Source organism: Pleurodeles waltl, chromosome 12, assembly GCF_031143425.1.
Source record: "Pleurodeles waltl isolate 20211129_DDA chromosome 12, aPleWal1.hap1.20221129, whole genome shotgun sequence".
NCBI lineage: Eukaryota > Metazoa > Chordata > Amphibia > Caudata > Salamandridae > Pleurodeles > Pleurodeles waltl.
This window is the reverse complement of record NC_090451.1, coordinates 529,137,599-529,156,622: the sequence shown is the minus strand read 5'-3', so window position 1 is coordinate 529,156,622 and position 19,024 is coordinate 529,137,599. Positions and strand designations below refer to the sequence as shown.

The following is a 19,024-nucleotide window of genomic DNA, read 5'->3' as shown; positions in this document are numbered from 1 at the left end:
TAATAGGTAATACTTAGAATTTATACTACATTTAAAAAAAATGTGCTTTGCATTGGCCGGGAATCGAACCCGGGCCTCCCGCGTGGCAGGCGAGAATTCTACCACTGAACCACCAATGCTTCAGCTGAAAGGACTACTTTAACAGCTGTTGTGAATTCTTCCTCAAAGCCTCCATTTTAATGTTCAGAGATAAAGTACTGCTACCTCAGCCAAAATTATGAGAAATCTAGTACCAAACAGCAAGGAGCTATGTAAAAGGTACCAATTAGTCAAAGTCCTTTTTATAAGGATAAAATACTTACTGGATAATTTTGTTTTTGAGTGTGATGTCCGGCGTCACACTATGCCTGAGTTTCTAACCTTGGCCCCTTTACCTCACCCCCCACCGGGGGTAAGTCACTACCGCACACCCTAGCTGCCCTGAGAATGTCGAATGCCTTTAAGGAGTAACTTTGTTATGAAATTAATAACTTTAAGAGAACTGTCCAAGGAAGTCTAATTCATCACGCAGTGCACCCACATCTGTAAAGATGATGTAACATAAAAAAACAATCGTATTTTAACAGATTTAGAACACCTCTCCTATGTTGAATAACTTGGAAATTAAATAGTTTAAAAAATAGGCTCTGCATTGGCCGGGAATCGAACCCGGGCCTCCCGCGTGGCAGGCGAGAATTCTACCACTGAACCACCAATGCTGCAGCTGCAAGAAGCCCTGTAACATCTGCTGCGAATTCTCCAGCAAAACCTCGTGTTACTGTTCACAAGGTATGCACTGCCACATCAGCAACCGAGGCTGTGCTCAACGTAAAGGAAATGTACAAAATAAGACGCTCTGTTCGCTTGCTGCTAGGAGCAAGAACGTTGCCTCGAAACAATTCATGTGGACATTTTAACTCTGATACGGCATACCTACAAAAACATTTTTTATTTGCTAAGTGAAAGATTTCAATATGCCACGATGTAAATCCATTTCGAGGGAGATGTGCTAGGGGTTTCCCTTTGTTTTGTCAGGTACAAACAGGGAAGAAGGATTTTAAAGAATGTCTGGCAAATCTGATTGGTGCTGTCAAAGTTTGCTAGGCAGTGCTGCCAATATTTACCCTCACTATTGCTGCCACTCTGACAGGAGAGAAACGTCAACGTTTATGTCTTCAAGTGACGGCTTACACAGGAGTGAAGCCAACATTAAAGACAGGTTATGCATAGAACATTTAAAGTAGCGGTACCATTTATGCCAGCTGCCACCGCATCTCCCAGCAAGGCGTGCTTGCTAGACGTGCCGCCCAGGAGGTACAGTTTCAGTCAAGACTCGGGCAGCGGCCTGGCTCTCTGACAGAAAGAAGCGCTGCTAATACTAACGCCACTGAGGGTCGACACTGTTCCTGGTCAGGGGCGCTGACATGAGTGGTAACTGCAGCTAAAGTCGAGGCTCTGAAAGAGTCCATGTATTTCCGGTTGTGACCTGCTCACGCTTCTGTCAGGAGGCGCTGCCAGGTGTTTGTACTATGAATGAAAGTGCTGCTCCCGTCAATTACACTGCTGGACTCCTGTATGTCGAGGAGAAGTGAAAATATTTCTGACACTTGGCGCTTATGTAATTTAGGCCTGGACGCGCTGACATTTCTTCCAGGTAAAAAAGTACACAAAATCAAGGGCTATGGACATTTTCTGACAGAAATCCCTAGCAGTGCTAACGCAAAGGGATAACACTGACCTGAGGGAGAGCTGTTCCCCTCAGGGAGGTGGCTGCTTCCCCTCGTGTGATCGAGCTAAGCTTGGAGTGCTGCCGCCTGCGTGGGGGAAGGCTGCTTGCGCACATACTGCCCATCCCAACTGGGTACTGGGTGTCTGTGGAGAGAGAGAGAGCGAAAGAGCGAGTGAGTGTGTGTGTGTATTCAAATTATTGATGAGAAAACTGTGCGTATGTGTATATATATATATATATATATATATATATACATATACATTTGCAATAAAATTATTGATGAGAAAACTGTTTGTGTGTGTGTGTATACTATATATATAGAAAATGTCACTTACCCAGTGTACATCTGTTCGTGGCATTAGTCGCTGCAGATTCACATGCTGTGCACAGTCCGCCATCTGGTGTTGGGCTCGGAGTGTTACAAGTTGTTTTTCTTCGAAGAAGTCTTTTCGAGTCACGAGACCGAGGGACTCCTCCCATTTCGATTCCATTGCGCATGGGCGTCGACTCCATCTTAGATTGTTTTCCCCGCAGAGGGTGAGGTAGGAGTTGTGTACGTTAGTAATAGTGCCCATGCGATGGAATGAATACGTATGTACATAATAAAGGTTAAAGTAATATGTTTACAAATGTTCAAGATCTACTTCTAAACGGCTACAGGCTCCCGGGGAGGCGGGTGGGCGCATGTGAATCTGCAGCGACTAATGCCACGAACAGATGTACACTGGGTAAGTGACATTTTCCGTTCGATGGCATGTGTAGCTGCAGATACACATGCTGTGCATAGACTAGTAAGCAGTTATCTCCCCAAAAGCGGTGGTTCAGCCTGTAGGAGTTGAAGTAGTTTGAAATAATGTTCTTAGTACAGCTTGACCTACTGTTGCTTGTTGTGCAGTTAACACATCTACACAGTAGTCCTTGGTAAATATATGAGGCGTAGACCATGTTGCTGCCTTACATATTTCGTTCATTGGAATATTTCCTAGAAAGGCCATGGTAGCACCTTTCTTTCTGGTTGAGTGTGCCTTTGGTGTAATAGGCAGCTCTCTCTTTGCTTTAAGATAGCAGGTTTGAATACACTTAACTATCCACCTAGCAATGCCTTGTTTTGAAATTGGATTTCCTGTATGAGGTTTTTGAAAGGCAATAAATAGTTGTTTTGTTTTTCTAATTAGTTTTGTTCTGTAAATGTAGTACATTAGTGCTCTTTTGATGTCTAATGTATGTAGTGCTCTTTCAGCTACAGAATCTGGCTGTGGGAAGAACACTGGTAATTCTACTGTTTGATTTAAGTGGAACGGTGAGATAACCTTTGGTCAAAATTTTGGATTTGTCCTTAGAACTACTTTATTTTTATGTATTTGAATAAATGGTTCTTGTATGGTAAATGCTTGAATCTCACTCACTCTTCTTAGAGATGTGATGGCAATCAAAAATGCAACTTTCCACGTTAAGTATTGCATTTCACAAGAATGCATGGGCTCGAAAGGTGGACCCATGAGTCTTGTTAAGACAATGTTGAGGTTCCATGAAGGAACAGGTGGTGTTCTTGGTGGTATAATTCTCTTTAGGCCTTCCATAAACGCTTTAATGACTGGTATTCTAAATAGTGAATTTGAATGAGTAATTTGCAGGTAAGCTGATATTGCGGTGAGATGTATTTTTATGGAAGAGAAAGCTAGATTTGATTTTTGCAAATGTAGTAAATATCCCACTATATCTTTTGGAGATGCGTGTAATGGCTGAATTTGATTATTATGGCAGTAATACACAAATTTTTTCCACTTATTTGCATAGCAGTGTCTAGTGGTAGGTTTCCTAGCTTGTCTTATGACCTCCATACATTCTTGTGTGAGGTCTAAGTGTCCGAATTCTAGGATTTCAGGAGCCAAATTGCTAGATTCAAAGATGCTGGATGTGGATGTCTGATCTGTTGTTTGTTTTGTGTTAACAGATCTGGTCTGTTGGGTAGTTTGACATGAGGTACTACTGAAAGGTCTAGTAGTGTTGTGTACCAAGGTTGCCTTGCCCATGTTGGTGCTATTAGTATGAGTTTGAGTTTGTTTTGACTCAACCTGTTTACTAGATATGGAAGGAGAGGGAGAGGGGGAAAAGCGTACGCAAATATCCCTGACCAGTTCATCCATAGAGCATTGCCTTGGGATTGATCTTGTGGGTACCTGGATGCGAAGTTTTGGCATTTTGAGTTTTCCTTTGTTGCAAATAGATCTATTTGAGGTGTTCCCCAAATTTGAAAGTAATTGTTTAGTATTTGGGGGTGAATTTCCCATTCGTGGGTTTGTTGGTGATCTCGAGAGAGATTGTTTCCCAACTGGTTCTGAATCCCTGGAATAAATTGTGCTATTAGGCGAATGTGGTTGTGAATCGCCCAATGCCATATTTTTTGTGTTAGGAGGCACAACTGTGTCGAGTGTGTCCCTCCTTGTTTGTTTAGATAATACATTGTTGTCATGTTGTTTGTTTTGACAAGAACGTATTTTTGGGTTATTATGGGTTGAAATGCTTTCAGCGCTAGAAATACTGCTAACAGTTCTAAGTGATTTATGTGAAACTGCCTCTGATGTATGTGCCATTGTCCTTGGATGCTGTGTTGATTGAGGTGTGCTCCCCACCCTGTCATGGAAGCATCCGTTGTTATGACGTATTGTGGCACTGGGTCTTGGAAAGGCCGCCCTTGGTTTAAATTTGTACTGTTCCACCATAGAAGCGAGATGTATGTTTGGCGGTCTATCAACACCAGATCTAGAAGTTGACCCTGTGCTTGTGACCATTGTGATGCTAGGCACTGTTGTAAGGGCTGCATGTGCAATCTTGCGTTTGGGACAATGGCTATGCATGAAGACATCATGCCTAGGAGTTTCATTACCATTTTGACTTGTATCTTTTGTGTTGGATACATGGCCTGTATTACCTTGTGAAATGTTTGAACCCTTTGTGGACTTGGAGTGGCAATCCCTTTTGCTGTGTTGATTGTCGCTCCTAAGTATTGCTGTGTTTGACACGGCAAAAGGTGTGACTTCGCGTAGTTGATGGAGAAACCTAGCCTGTGAAGGGTCTGTATGACATATTTTGTGTGCTGTGAACACTGTCTTAGCGTGTTGGTTTTGATTAACTAGTCGTCTAAGTACGGGAACACATGTATTTGCTGCCTTCTGATATGTGCAGCTACTACTGCCAGGCATTTTGTAAAAACTCTTGGCGCAGTTGTTATTCCGAATGGCAACACTTTGAATTGGTAATGTATTCCTTGGAATACGAACCTTCGGTATTTCCTGTGTGAAGGATGTATTGGTATATGGAAATACGCATCTTTTAGGTCTAATGTTGTCATGTAGTCTTGCTGTTTGAACAGTGGGATTACGTCCTGTAACGTGACCATGTGAAAGTGGTCTGATTTGATGTAGGTATTTAGTGTTCTGAGATCTAGTATTGGTCTCAGAGTTTTGTCCTTTTTGGGTATAAGAAAGTACAGTGAGTAAACTCCTGTGTTTTTTTGTAGATTCGGTACTAATTCTATTGCGTCCTTTTGTAGCAATGCTTGAACTTCTAGTCCTAGAAGATCTATATGTTGTTTTTACATATTGTGTGTTTTCGGTGGGACGTTTGGAGGGAATTGGAGAAATTCTATGCAATAACCATGCTGGATAATTGCTAAGACCCAAGTGTCTGTTGTTATTTCCTCCCAAAGTTTGTAAAATTGGCTTAGTCTTCCCCCCACAGGTGTTATGTGATGGGGTTGTGTGACTTGTGAGTCACTGTTTATTTTGAGGAGTTTTGGGGCCTCAGAATTTTCCTCGATTTTTTGGGAATTGGCCCCCTCTATATTGCCCCCGAAAAGCTCCCCTCTGATATTGACCCTAGTAAGTAGGCCTTGTTTGTGAGGTTGTGGTTTCTGTGGGTTGACCTCGAAACCCTCCACTAAAAGGTGTTTTTCGAAATGTGCCTCTGCTCTGCGGGGAGTAGAGTGCGCCCATGGCTTTGGCTGTATCGGTGTCTTTTTTGAGTTTCTCAATGGCAGTGTCTACCTCCGGCCCAAACAATTGCTGTTCATTAAATAGCATATTGAGCACAGCTTGTTGGATTTCTGGCTTGAACCCTGAAGTGCGCAGCCATGCGTGCCTTCGTATCGTGATTGCAGTGTTTATTGTCCTTGCAGCTGTATCTGCTGCATCCATGGAAGACCGTATCTGATTATTTGAGATACTTTGTCCCTCTTCCACCACCTGTTGCGCTCTTTTTTGGAACTCCTTGGGTAAGTGTTCGATGAAATGTTGCATTTCATCCCAATGAGCTCTGTCGTATCTTGCCAAAAGTGCTGGTGAATTGGCAATACGCCATTGATTTGCTACTTGTGCTGCCACCCTTTTTCCCGCAGCATCAAATTTGCGGCTCTCTTTGTCTGGAGGTGGTGCGTCTCCTGAGGTATGAGAGTTGGCTCTCTTACGAGCTGCCCCGACAACTACTGAGTCTGGTGTTAGTTGTGTTGTAATATAGATTGGATCTGTTGGCGGTGGCTTGTACTTTTTCTCCACCCTTGGAGTTATGGCTCTGCCTTTAACTGGATCCTGAAATATTTGTTTTGAATGTCTTAGCATTCCTGGGAGCATGGGAAGGCTTTGGAACTGGCTATGGGTGGAGGATAGGGTGTTAAACAGAAAGTCATCCTCAATTGGTTCAGAATGTAAGGTGACGTTGTGAAATTCGTCTGCCCTTGCGACCACCTGTGTGTAGGATGTACTGTCCTCAGGTGGTGACGGTTTTGTAGGATAGGAGTCAGGGCTGTTGTCAGACACTGGAGCATCGTAAAGGTCCCATGCATCGGGATCATCCTGACTCATTGTAGTATGAACTGGTGAGTGCATCAGTGGGGGAGTTGTTGCTGGTGATGCATGTATTGATGGTGGTGGAGACGGTGGTGGGGTTGTTTTCCTTGCCACTTTTGCCTGTGGTTGCTTGTCCTTTTGTTGAAAGGCAAGTTTCCTTTTTATTTTGATTGGGGGAAGAGTGGTTATCTTCCCTGTGTCCTCATGAATATGAAGCCTTCTTTGCGTGTAGTCAGGCTCTACAGCTTGAAGCTCCTCTCCAAATCTATGTAATTGGGAGGTTAATCCTTGTTCCTCTGTATAGGAACTAGTTTTCGGCTCAGAGGCTGGATGTTTCGGAACCGAAACCTTTTCGGAAGTCTTTTTAGGCTCCGAAGAAACCTTCTTTCTTTTCGGCGTGGTGTCTCGGTGCCGAAATTCTTCGGTGCCGCTGTCTCTGTGCCGAAGTTTCTCGGAGCCGCTGTCTCGGCTCCGAGGTTGCTGTGTGGCGGTATCTCGACCGGAGTCGGATGACTTCGACACCAGCATGCCCTTTTTCGGTGCCTTGGATCGGTCACCTAGTTTTCGGGTTAAGCCATGGCCTGTTGGCAGTGGCGTCCCCTGGGCTTTTGTGGTCTTCTCGTGAGTCTTGATTTTCGACGTCTTACTCACGGTTTGGGGTGTTTCTTCGACGTCGAGTTCTTCAGAATCCGACTCGTGGACGGAGAAAGCTTCTTCTTCCTCCTCGAAATGTTCTTGACCTGTCGGCGTGGACGCCATTTGTAGTCTTCTGGCTCTTCGGTCTCTCAGCGTCTTCCTCGACCGAAACGCTCGACAGGCTTCACAAGTATCCTCCTTGTGCTCGGGGACAAGCACAAGTTACAGACCAGATGCTGATCCGTATACGGATACTTGTTATGGCATTTTGGGCAGAAGCGGAATGGGGTCCGTTCCATCAGCCTTGAAGTCGCACGTGGCCGGGCCGACCAGGCCCCGACGGGGGATCGAAAAAACCCCGAAGGGCCACCGGAGCTCTTCAAAATTCGGTGTCGATTTGTTCTAACTAACCCGATACCGAACGCAAACAATACCGACGATTTTTTCCGAGATTCTAACTAACTTTCCGACCCGAAACACGGAGCGAAAAGGAACACGTCCGAACCCGATGGCGGAAAAAAAAACAATCTAAGATGGAGTCGACGCCCATGCGCAATGGAATCGAAATGGGAGGAGTCCCTCGGTCTCGTGACTCGAAAAGACTTCTTAGAAGAAAAACAACTTGTAACACTCCGAGCCCAACACCAGATGGCGGACTGTGCACAGCATGTGTATCTGCAGCTACACATGCCATCGAACATATATATACACACACACATATACACAATATAATTATTGAGGAGAAAACTGCATGGCCAGGGTACAAGTTATAGATAAGTATAACTATAAATGCTGAATTTCTATGGTTTTGTGTGAGTAAAATCTGAATCCATCTGTAACATCAGTGTAAGCTTTTATTTTTTAGTACATTTCTAAGATTTTTTGAATTCTATTTTCTAACTATAACGTCCCTGTAAACTGTTTTTTTTTCAGTGAATTTCAAGGGTTTTTCAAAAGTAAAGTAATATCTAACTACCATACGTTAGACCAATCGCTGATGTGCATGGCCTTCCGCATGCAGCCAGCCCCACGCAGCACACACCCTTTGGCTCTTTGCAGTGGGGTGTTGGCCGCAAGCAATCAAACCCACAGAGTGGTTCTGGAAGTGGCTGTATGGATGTGAGACTGGGTGTGTGGGTGGGTGTGTGAGTCTGAGTGGGTGTGTGAGTGGGTATGTAGGTGGGTGTATGAATGGCTGTGTGGGTTGGTGAGGGGGTCTTTTGTGGGTCTATGAGTGGGTCTTTTGTGGGTCTATGAGTGGGTGTGTGAGTGGTTGTGTGGGGCTGTGACAGGGTTCAGGAGTGGTTTTATGGGTGTGTAAGTGGGTGTATGAGTAGCTTTATGGGTATGTCAGTGAATCCGTGGGTGTCTGAGTGGTTGTGTGGGTCTGTGACTGGGTGTGGTAGTAGTTTTGTGGGTGTGTGAGTGTGTCCATAGGCGTGTGACTAGGTCTGTGAGTATATGCCTGGATCTGTAGGTGGGTCTATATATATATTTTTTTTCATCTGCGGTCTGGATCTGGGGATCCATTGCGGAGTCGCACAGGAGGCTGAACTGAGCGCCATGGAGGATCCGCAGATCCTTGCGCACCCCAGAAAATATATTTTTGTGCAATTTCTTGCCCATGAGAGGTCCCTCAGAGACCCCTCCATCAGTCCCATGGGGCCAGGATACCTCTATTCTGACCCCTTCTATCCTATTTAATTTTTATTCCTCCCTCCCAGGGACTGTGTCCCAAATCACAAAATGACAGCCACAACTTTTCTCTCAAGTTGCGGCCAGCCAATCACAGCACTGCTGTTGACGTGCTGATCTGCTGTTCCACTGCGGTAGATCCGCATCTCTAGATATACAAAAATATTTTCTCTTTAATAACTCGACAACTAATTAACAGATTTACACCAAATTATAAAAGCCCTCTTTCTGGACCGAGGTCTAGCTTTCTGCCAAATTTGGTGTCATTCCGTCCAGCGGTTCAGGCTGTAGTCATGTCCAAAATCCCTATGAGCAATTGCATGTGGAAAACAAGTTTTGGGACCCCCCCCCCTTTTTCTCAGCCCCCCATATGATGAATCACCCCAAAACTTTCCTGAGAGCAGCTGAAGTCAGTGGAAAACTAGTTTTGAAAAATTTGTGAAGATCCGTCAGAGTAAGTAATTAGCAAAAAAAAAAAAAAAAAAAAAAAAGGTCCTAGCAATAGCTACCTACTTGCACCCGCTGGTGGTGGGACTCTGTGTGTGTTTCTATCATTGTGTAGACTTAGGTGTGATAACACACTCAAGCTGTGGTGACTTGATTGCAATGCAGGGACCTGAAATTAGGACCCCACAAGGCAATGTAATTTAAATGAAAAATGACTTCAGTAACATCTGTGTGAATTTTTACAACTTTTTTTAAAAAAAAAGTATTGTGGGGACCGGTGTTTCATAAGGTGTGTTTATAGTTGTGCTCAGCTCTGTCCCTGTAGACAGGAGGTGTTACTGCAGCCATAAACATACTGCATTTAAACACACTTTGTTCACCAGGAACACATACTAGCAGCAGTAAGCACAGACATTTCAAAGGAAGAGCTGCATAACCCTGTTTAAAAAAACATTTTTCATGCAAGTTAACCTTTTCTCTATTTATTAAAGTAAAACTTTATTTACGTGAAGCTGTTGAATCTAGACTGTGTCTGAAAATTGTTAGTGTTTTTATAAACATTGCTAAAACACTTCGGGAAAGTTTTCAATCCCAAAATACTTTGCTATTGTAGTCTGAATCTTTATCTGCAATTTAAGAATGATGGTGCTTTACACCGTGGTACAATATAAACTGATCTGATTGTTTTTTGCAAATAACCTATTTCTATTATTACATTTTAATGGTTTTATCAGGAAATCAAAGTTTTTGTGTAGCTTTGCCTTTGATTAGATATTAATATGCACTATGGGACACGTTCTTAAGATGATGGCTAGATGAGTGAGCGACTAGCATTGTATTGTGCTAACAGTGACGTTCTCGTAGACAGCAAAGTGCAGTAATGTTATGCTCACAGCATGGGGAAATTTAATTTCAACAGAAAAATATATTCTTACAAAATTAGTGATGATATTGAAGATATAATCAAATAGTCATAAGATGTAATGACATTTTAAATCATTTGAATTGTTTTATTTAACAACTGTTTCCAAAGCTTTACAAATTAAAACAGATTGTTGCTATTCCCAAACGTGGATGAAGAACAGTTATGTAAGAAGCAGTACCAAAGTCAAGAGGCGTCACCTATGAGAGAGCTAGTGGCTTTGACAAATAATTTTTGCCATGTTGTACAGCAGTGCACCTGGACTGCTGTCTGGTTGAATTTAACATCTTAAAAAAGCACTAAGACGCAGCCAGAGCTGACCTCATCATGGCACATTTTTCTTGCTGGTGGGAGGGTGGGTGTGTGACGGGTCAACACATGTGTGTGTTAGTTATGTGGAGTAGAGTGCAGTGGTGTCGAGTGGCACATTTTGTCGTAGATTGGAGTGCCGTACAGTGGCACAGAATGGAATGGCGTACAGTGGAGTAGAGTAGAGTATCAGACAGGGATAAGTGCAGTGTTGTAGAGTGGCCTAGAGAGGAATGGCAGAGTGGAGCAGAGTGTCGCAGAGTGGAGAGTCGTAGAGAAGAGTGGCATAGAGTAGCGTGGAGTAGAGTGTCGTAGAGTGGAGTTGAGAAGATAGTCATTGTCACCATGTGGAGTTTCATAGAGTGAAGTGGTGGAGAGTAGTGTGGAGTGTCCTACAGTGGAGGAGAGTATTGTAGAGTTGAGTGGAGTGGGATATAGTTGAGTGTCCCCGAGTGGCGTAGAATGGAGTGTGGATTAGAGTAGTGTGTCGCAGAGTGGACTATCAGAGTTGTGTGATATGGAGTGGAGTGAAGTAGAGTGGCCTGGAGTGGAGTAGATTGCAGTCACATAGAGTAGAGTGATGTAGAGTAGAGTGATGTAGAGTGGAGTACAGTGACATACAGTGGATTTGTGTGGTGTAGAATAGATTCACGTAGAGTGGAGTGTCGTAGAGTGAAATATGGATAGCTTGGTAGTGCACTGCCATTACAGAAAACACATTTTTGATCAAAATGACCATTACATTCGCACAGAAATACAGTTTTACTGATAAAACTATACAGCACACAAACAATAAATGTGCATCACCTAGTGTATTGATTTGTTCCGATCATATTAAAATAATAGTTTCTAGCACACTTCAGAATTACAAAAAAAATGTGCTTCATTTGTGCTTTCCTAATTCTCATATATTGTGAAATATTTGCACATTTCATTTACAGACATTTCAATTTTGTTGTCAGATAGAAAAAAGGCTTTCCTTTTACACCCCCAGTTCGTGGGTCCTTGACCATCAAATCTTTCGGGGTTATGGATTTTAGAACTTTTAAATACTTCTAAATGTAACTGCCAACAAGCATTGGTAAACTTAAAGTTTGGAAACTTTTAGAAAGTTTGAAGAAAGTTAGTTGGAGTATTCCGGTCCTGCTTGGGCAACCAAATCCTACAGACGAGATCTAGAGTGCCAGAAAGGATACTTTGAGGAGACGTGCAGGCCTGCTGCGGGGAGCATTTGCTTGTTGGGGCTGGTGGCCAGGTACTGCATTGCCCACAACTCTCTGCCCTGAGAGGCCACCCACCGCCTGCATTCATGCCCAGAGGTGCTCTTGAGGAGACGTGCAGGCCCGCTGTGCGGAACGTCAGTTTGCTGGGGACTGGGACTGCATTGCCCACAAATCCCTGCCCTGAGAGGCCGCCAACCACCTGCATTCGTGCCCAGAGGAGCTCTTGAGAAGACGGCAGGCGTGTTGCGTGGGACATTTGTTTTTTGGGGCCGGGGCCGGGCTGGGGACTGCATTGCCCACATATCCCTGCCCTGAGAGGCTGCCCACTGTCTACATTCGCAACCGGAGGCGCACATGAGGCGACATGCAGGCCTGCTGAGTGGAACGTTTGTTTGCTGGGGCTGGGGACAGCATCGCCCACAATTCTGTGCCCTGAGAGGACACCCACTGTCTGCATTCGCGCCCGGGGGCGCTCTTGAGGAGATATGCAGGCCCACTGTGTCGAACGTTTGTTTGTTGGGGTCGGGGACTGCATTGGCCACAACTGCTGCCCTGAGAGGCCGTGTACCGACTGCATTCGTGCCCAGAGGCGCGCGTGAGGAGACATGCAGGCCTGCTGCATGGAATGTTTGTTTGTTGGGGCCGGGAACTGCATTACCCACAACTTCTGTCCCGAGAGCCCGTCCACCGCCTGCATTCACGCCTGGATGTGCTCTTGAGGAGACGTGCAGGCCCGCTGAAAAGATTCCAGGTGTTGGGGGATTGGGAAAGCAACAACTGACTTCTTGAGGAACAAGAGGCTACCTCTGGGAGGGGGGATAGAGCAGAGAAAGTGGAGACAAATGGAGTATGTCCCAAATTTCATTATCCATCCCAGCCTGAGTTGGGGTGGGATGGTCCCACTCAGGAAGGGGGGGGGGGGCAGTAGGAAAAGATTAAGCTTAAACAATTTCCCGCACTTAAAGTATGCAGTTGGAATGTGGCACGGTCAAGTGTGAAGATCAAGCTTGTGAGAGGGAAATTAAGGATTTTGACTTTGTGAGCTTACAGGAAACATGGGCAAGGGAAAATTGTTTTTACGTAGATGGTTATAGCTCCTTTTTTTGTTCCAGGCAATTTTTCAATTGTAGGAAGAGCTAAGAGTGGCCTGCAACTAATGATTTCCTTAGGGTTGGGGGGGTTCCCTAACTAAGTTACAGTCAAATAACAAAAATTTACTGGTAGTTAAATTAACTTTTGTGGGTAGCCCGCTGTATTAATCTTTGTAATTCCTGGGAGCGGATATCCCCTACTGAGCATATAAGTAGTCTACATTCTGTCCTGCACTTGTTTAATAAGAAATGTAAAGCTCCTTTTTATGTTATTTTAATGGGTGATTTCAATATGCACTTATGTCCCCAAAACTGTTATGGCACCCTGGAAGCAGGGATCAAGTGAGGGGCCCCCATTGTGTTCACTTGGTGGAGGGTAATTACGTGGAGGAGGTCCTGGCAGATTTTAATTTGATGAATGCACTGGAGGGAGTGTCTGGGCCTGTGGTCCCTACTTTAAAGGGCAAGGGGCAAGTACAGTTATTGATAATATCTTTCTTTCATCATATCTGGCGCAATTTGAGGTCCGGCATTTGGCATTGAGCGATCACAACCCGCTGTTCCTTAAGGTGAACTAGTCCACAGAGAGAGAGTGAGAGAGTGAGAGAGTGAGAGAATGAGAGAGAGTGAGAGTGAGAGAGAGTGAGAGAGAGAGTGAGAGAGAGAGTGAGAGAGAGAGTGAGAGAGAGAGTGAGAGAGAGAGTGAGAGAGAGTGATAGAGAGAGAGTGAGAGAGAGTGATAGAGAGAGAGTGAGAGAGAGAGAGTGAGAGAGAGAGAGTGAGAGAGAGAGAGAGTGAGTGAGAGAGAATCGAGAAATGGGTCAGTCAAACTTAGAGATCAATCCTCATGAACGGAGTAATAGGCTGAAATAGAATAAGGTCCCCCAGGAGTCGCTTCTGGATTGCCCGATGACCAGTTGTTCAATCGACTTTGAAGTATGTTTGCGGGATTCAGGCCAGGAGAAAAGGATTATTGAGACTTTCAAAATATATGCAAACAGATTAATAATAATTTAAGGACCAGAAGTAGTCCAGGACAGCTTAGTGGGGATAGCTGGTTTGACTCTACTTGTACAAAGGCACTCTGTCTCTTAAAGGCAGCACTAAAAGCGGCCCCTACAGATTCAGACAAAATCACAATGAGGCACAGGGGCTATAAGGCTGCTGTGCAGGAATGGAAAAAGAGGGCTAGGGAACAAGCTTGGGAAGATTTAGTGAACCCAGTAAATTTACAGAATAGCGCTACATTTTGGGCCATTATTAACCACCCCTGTTTTTCAGGAGGAAATACCAGGCTCATGGACTGAGTTATCCCGGCAGAAGGGTGGCTGTAGGAAGCTGGCTCTGTATATACTATATCAAAGAGAGCTATAGGGCCAGATGTACAAACCGTTTTGCATGGCGCAAACTGCGAAAATCGCAGTTTGCGCCATGCAAAACGGGCATCGCGATGCACATTCCCATTTTGCAAGTCGGTACCGACTCGCAAAATGGGAATGCGACTAACAAATAGGAAGGGGTGTTCCCTTTCTATTTGCGATTCACACCGCGGTGCAGAATATCTTTGTGACCGCGAACGTGGTAGCAAAGAAATTCGCAGTTAGAACCCATGTCAAGTGGGTGCTAACTCATTCGCAAAAGGGAAGGGGTCCCCATGGGACCCCTTCCCCTTTGGGAATGTCGCCCAAAATATTTGTTCAGAGGAGGCAGTGTTCTAATGGACCACTGCCTACCCTGAAAAAACGAAACGAAATGGTTTCATTCTTTATTTTGTATTGCAGCTCGTTTGCCTTTAAGGAAAAACGGGCTGCAATACAAAAAAAAAAAAAAAAAAAAACTGCTTTATTATAAAAGCAGTCACAGACATGGTGGTCTGCTGCCTCCAGCAGGTCACCATCCCTGTGAGTGCAGGAAATCGCAAAGGGGTCACAAATTGCGACCCACCTCATTAATATTAATGAGGTGGGTCTTTGCGACCCCCTTGCGATTCGCAGAAGGTGTCTGAGACACCATTCTTCATATGATTTTGCAAATCGGAAATTGTGATTCGCAGAATCATTTCTTTTTACATCTGGCCCATAGTGTGCAGAGTCCGGGGGTTCCCCAAAGGGTTAACAGAGGCTAAAGTAGATAATACTAATGCTCTATCTGTGGTAGTGTGGTCGAGCAGTTAGGCTTATCAAAGGGCAGTGCAAAGCATTTCATGTACACACACAGAAAATAGAAGAAGGACACACTCAATGACTTAACTCCAGACCAATGGTTTTTATATTGCACCATAAGATTCAAGTTGCAGGTAAGTACCTTAAAAGTTTCGCATTTCACACAGGTATCAACAGTACTCGGTTTGAAATAGGTAAATACAGTTTTTGAATTATTGGCAAAAAGCTTTTTTTAATTTGGACACTGCATTTTTCAAACACTTTCTTGGGGGAAGAAAAGTTAGATCTGTTTACAGGTAAGTACAACACTCAGTCTCAGGGTCCGGGTTTTAGGAAGTCCACCGGTTGGGGTTCAAGTTAACCCCAAACACCCACCACCAGCAACACGGGGCCGGCCGGGTGCAGAGGTCAAAGTTATGCAAATTTAACGTGGGCTCCTATGGAGCCAGGGTGTATTTGGAATCCGGTCAGCCAGCAGATAAGTATCCACAACTCGGAGGGCGGACCAGGGGGGGCTTATAAGAGCACTGAAGGGGCCAGAAGCAGGCACCAAACACACCCTCAGTGGCATAGGGGCGGCCGGGTGCAGGGTGAAAACAGGACATCAGGTTTTCAATGCTGGTCTATGAGGAGACCCCGGGCATCACTCAGAGGCTGCAGGCAGGGTCCGGGGGGTGTCTCAGGCACACCACCGGTCAGATAGGGAGGAGGGCCGCCTGCTGAACGTTGAAGCACCAGGGGTCGGTTTCTCCAAGGCCTGGGGGCCGCGGGTGCAGTGTGCCTTTAGGCAATGGATATCTTCGTCCGGAGCTTCGCGGTCAGACGGGTCCTTGGGTTTCCCTCTGCAGGCGTCGTCGTGGAGGGGTGGAGAGGTCAACCCAGGGTGGACACTTGCTCGCAATCGCCTGGGAACCCTCTCTTGCTGGTTGGACCACCTGGGCATGGGCCATGGGCCTCAGGAGCACAGGGGTCAAGACTCACGCATCTCAAGTGAGGTAGGGGCCCTTAGTTGTAGGTTTCTTCAGAAAGAACCGCTGTCCTCTGGAGTTCTTGGTCGTTTTGGGTGCAGGGCAGTCCTCTGGAGTTGGCAGAGGTCATTGGGCCCGCTTGACGTGTTGCTGTTCTTTTTGCAGGTTCTTTGAAGCAGGAGACAGGCCGGTAAGGCCGTGGCCAAAACAGTTGTCTTCCTTCTTCTCTGCTGGGGGTTTCAGCTTAGCAGTCCTTCTTGTAGATCACCAGGAATCTGGTGAACTGGGTTCAGGGAGGCCCTTAATTCCTAGATTTAGGAGTGTGTTCGGGGTTATGGGTCAGAGGGCAGTAGCCAATAGCTACTGTCCCTGAGGGTGGCTACACCCTCCTTGTGCCTACACTCCTTGGGGAGGTGCGCACATTCCTATCCCTATTGGTCCCTGTACTCCAAACTAAGATGGAGGATTCTGCGGGGAGGGGGGTCACCTCAGCTCTGGACACCTTAGGGGTGGTCCTGGCTGGGGTGGTCACTCCTCCTTTTTCCCCCTAATTTTCCTGCCGGACTGGAGGACAAAAGTGGGGCTTTGTCTGGGGGCAGGCATCTCCACTAGCTGGAGTTCCCTGGGGCACTGTAACCCGAGGCTTGAGCCTTTGAGGCTCACCGCCAGGTGTTACAGTTCCTGCTGGGGGAGGTGTGAAGCACCTCCACCCAGGACAGGCTTTGTTTCTGACCACAGAGTGCACAAAGGCACTCACCCAATGTGGTCAGAAACTTGTCTGAATTTGGCAGCCTGGCACCGACTGGTCAGTCCTACATTAGCAGTTGGGCTACCATACAGGGGGTGTCTCTAAGACGTCCTCTGTGTGCATTTTTCGATAAATCCCACACTGGCACCAGTGTGGGTTTATTGTGCTGAGAAGTTTGATATCAAACTTCCCAGTATTCAGTGAAGCTATTATGGTGCTCTGGAGTTCGTAATGACAAACTCCCAGACCATATACTCAATATGGCTACACTGCACTTACAATGTCTAAGAATGGACTTAGACACTGTAGGGGAATATTGTTCATGCAGCTATGCCCTCACCTGTGGTGTAGTGCACCCTGCCTTAGGGCTGTAAGACCTGCTACAGGGGTGGCTTATCTATGCCACATGCAGTGTTTGTGGGCATGGCACCCTGAGAGTTAGTGACAGAAATGGGTCTGAAACTAATGCTGGATCCCAGAAAGCTAAACATTTTTGTGTAGATCCTACAAGGTTTCCCTACAGAAAATAACAGCTGAAATAAAAAGATATTGAAATTGAGGTGTAACAAAACAGCCATTTTTCTCCACGTTGTATTCAGTAACTTTTTCCTGCAATGTTAGATTTTTGAAAGCAATATACCGTTACGTCTGCTGGACTGTTCGGGTTGCAGGGATATATAGGGCTTGTAGGTTCTTTAAGAACCCTAGGTACCCACAGCCAATAAATGAGCTGCACCTTGCAATGGGTTTTCATTCTATACCAGGTGTACAGCAATTCATTTGCTGAAATATAAAGAGTGAAAAATAGGTATCAAGAAAACATTTGTATTTCCAAAATGGGCACATGATAAGGTGTTGAGAAGCAGTGGTTATTTGCACATCTCTGAATTCTGGGGTGCCCATACTAGCAGGTGAATTACAGGGCATTTCTCAAATAGATGTCTTTTTTACATGCTGTCTTACATTTGGAAGGAAAAAATGTAGAGAAAGACAAGGGGCAATAACACTTGTTGTGCTATTCTGTATTCCCCCAAGTCTCCCGATAAAGATGGTACCTCACTTGTGTGGGTAGGCCTAATGCTCGTGACAGGAAACGCAACATGAACACATCAAATTTTTACATTGAAATCGGATGTGTTTTTTTGCTAAGTTCCTAGCTGTAGATTTTTGCCTCTAGCTCAGCCGGCACCTAGGGAAACCTACCAAACCTGTGCATTTTATTAAACTAGACACCAAGGGAAATCCTGGATGGGGTGACTTATGGGGCTCTCACCAGGTTCTGTTACCCAGAATCCTTTGCAAACCTCAAAATTCAGCCCAAAATAAAACAATATTTTTCCTCACATTTTGGTGACAGAAAGTTCTGGAATCTGAGAGGAGCTAAAAATTTCCTTCCACCCACTGTTCCCCCAAGACTCCCGATAACAATGGTACCTCACTTGTGTGGGTAGGCCTAGTGCCTGGGACAGAAAATGCCCCAAAACACTACATGGACACATCACATTTTCCCAAAGAAAACAGAGCTCTTTTTTGGAAAGTGCCTAGCTGTGGATTTTGGCCTCTAGCTCAGCCATCACCTAAGGAAACCTACCAAACCTGTGCATTTTTGAAAACTAGACACCTAGGGAAATTCAAGATGAGGTGACTTGTGGGGCTCTCACCAGGTTCTGTTACCAAGAATCCTTTGCAAACCTCAAAAAAATATATATATCTTTTTCCTCACATTTTGGTGACAGAAAATTCAGGAATCTGAGAGGACCCACAGATTTCCTTCCACCCAGCGCTCCCACAAGTCTCCAGATAAAAATGGTACCTCACTTGTGTGGGTAGGCCTAGTGCTCGCGACAGGAAATGCCCCAAAACACAACATGGACACATCACATTTTCCCATAGAAAACAGAGCTGTTTTTTGCAAAGTGCCAAGCTGCGAATTTTGGCCTCTAGCTCAGCTGGAACCTAGGGAAACCTACCAAACCTGTGCATTTTTTAAAATTAGACACTTAGGGGAATCCTGGATGGGGTGACTTGTTGGGCTCTTACCAGGTTCTGTTACCCAGAATCCTTTGCAAACCTCAGAATTAGGCCCCAAAAAAATAAATTTTTCCTTACATTTCAGTGACAGAAAGTGCTGGAAGGAGAGAGGAGCCACAAATTTCCTTCGTGAAGGGATACTGTGCCACGAAAGTCTATGGTGATTTAATAATATATATATATATATATATATAGAAAATGTCACTTACCCAGTGTACATCTGTTCGTGGCATGTTCCGC

General features: G+C 45.1%; 1 protein-coding gene and 2 non-coding genes across 3 annotated transcripts in view; all 3 read right to left on the bottom strand.

The window, feature by feature from the left end:
• Positions 1-19,024, bottom strand: part of VAC14 (VAC14 component of PIKFYVE complex) — a 1,245,171-nt gene that overhangs the window by 934,989 nt on the left and 291,158 nt on the right. The window lies entirely within an intron of this gene.
• TRNAG-GCC (transfer RNA glycine (anticodon GCC)) lies at positions 49-119 on the bottom strand. The gene has a single exon. It is a non-coding gene; the product is annotated as a tRNA-Gly (tRNA).
• TRNAG-GCC (transfer RNA glycine (anticodon GCC)) lies at positions 628-698 on the bottom strand. Its single transcript has one exon. It is a non-coding gene; the product is annotated as a tRNA-Gly (tRNA).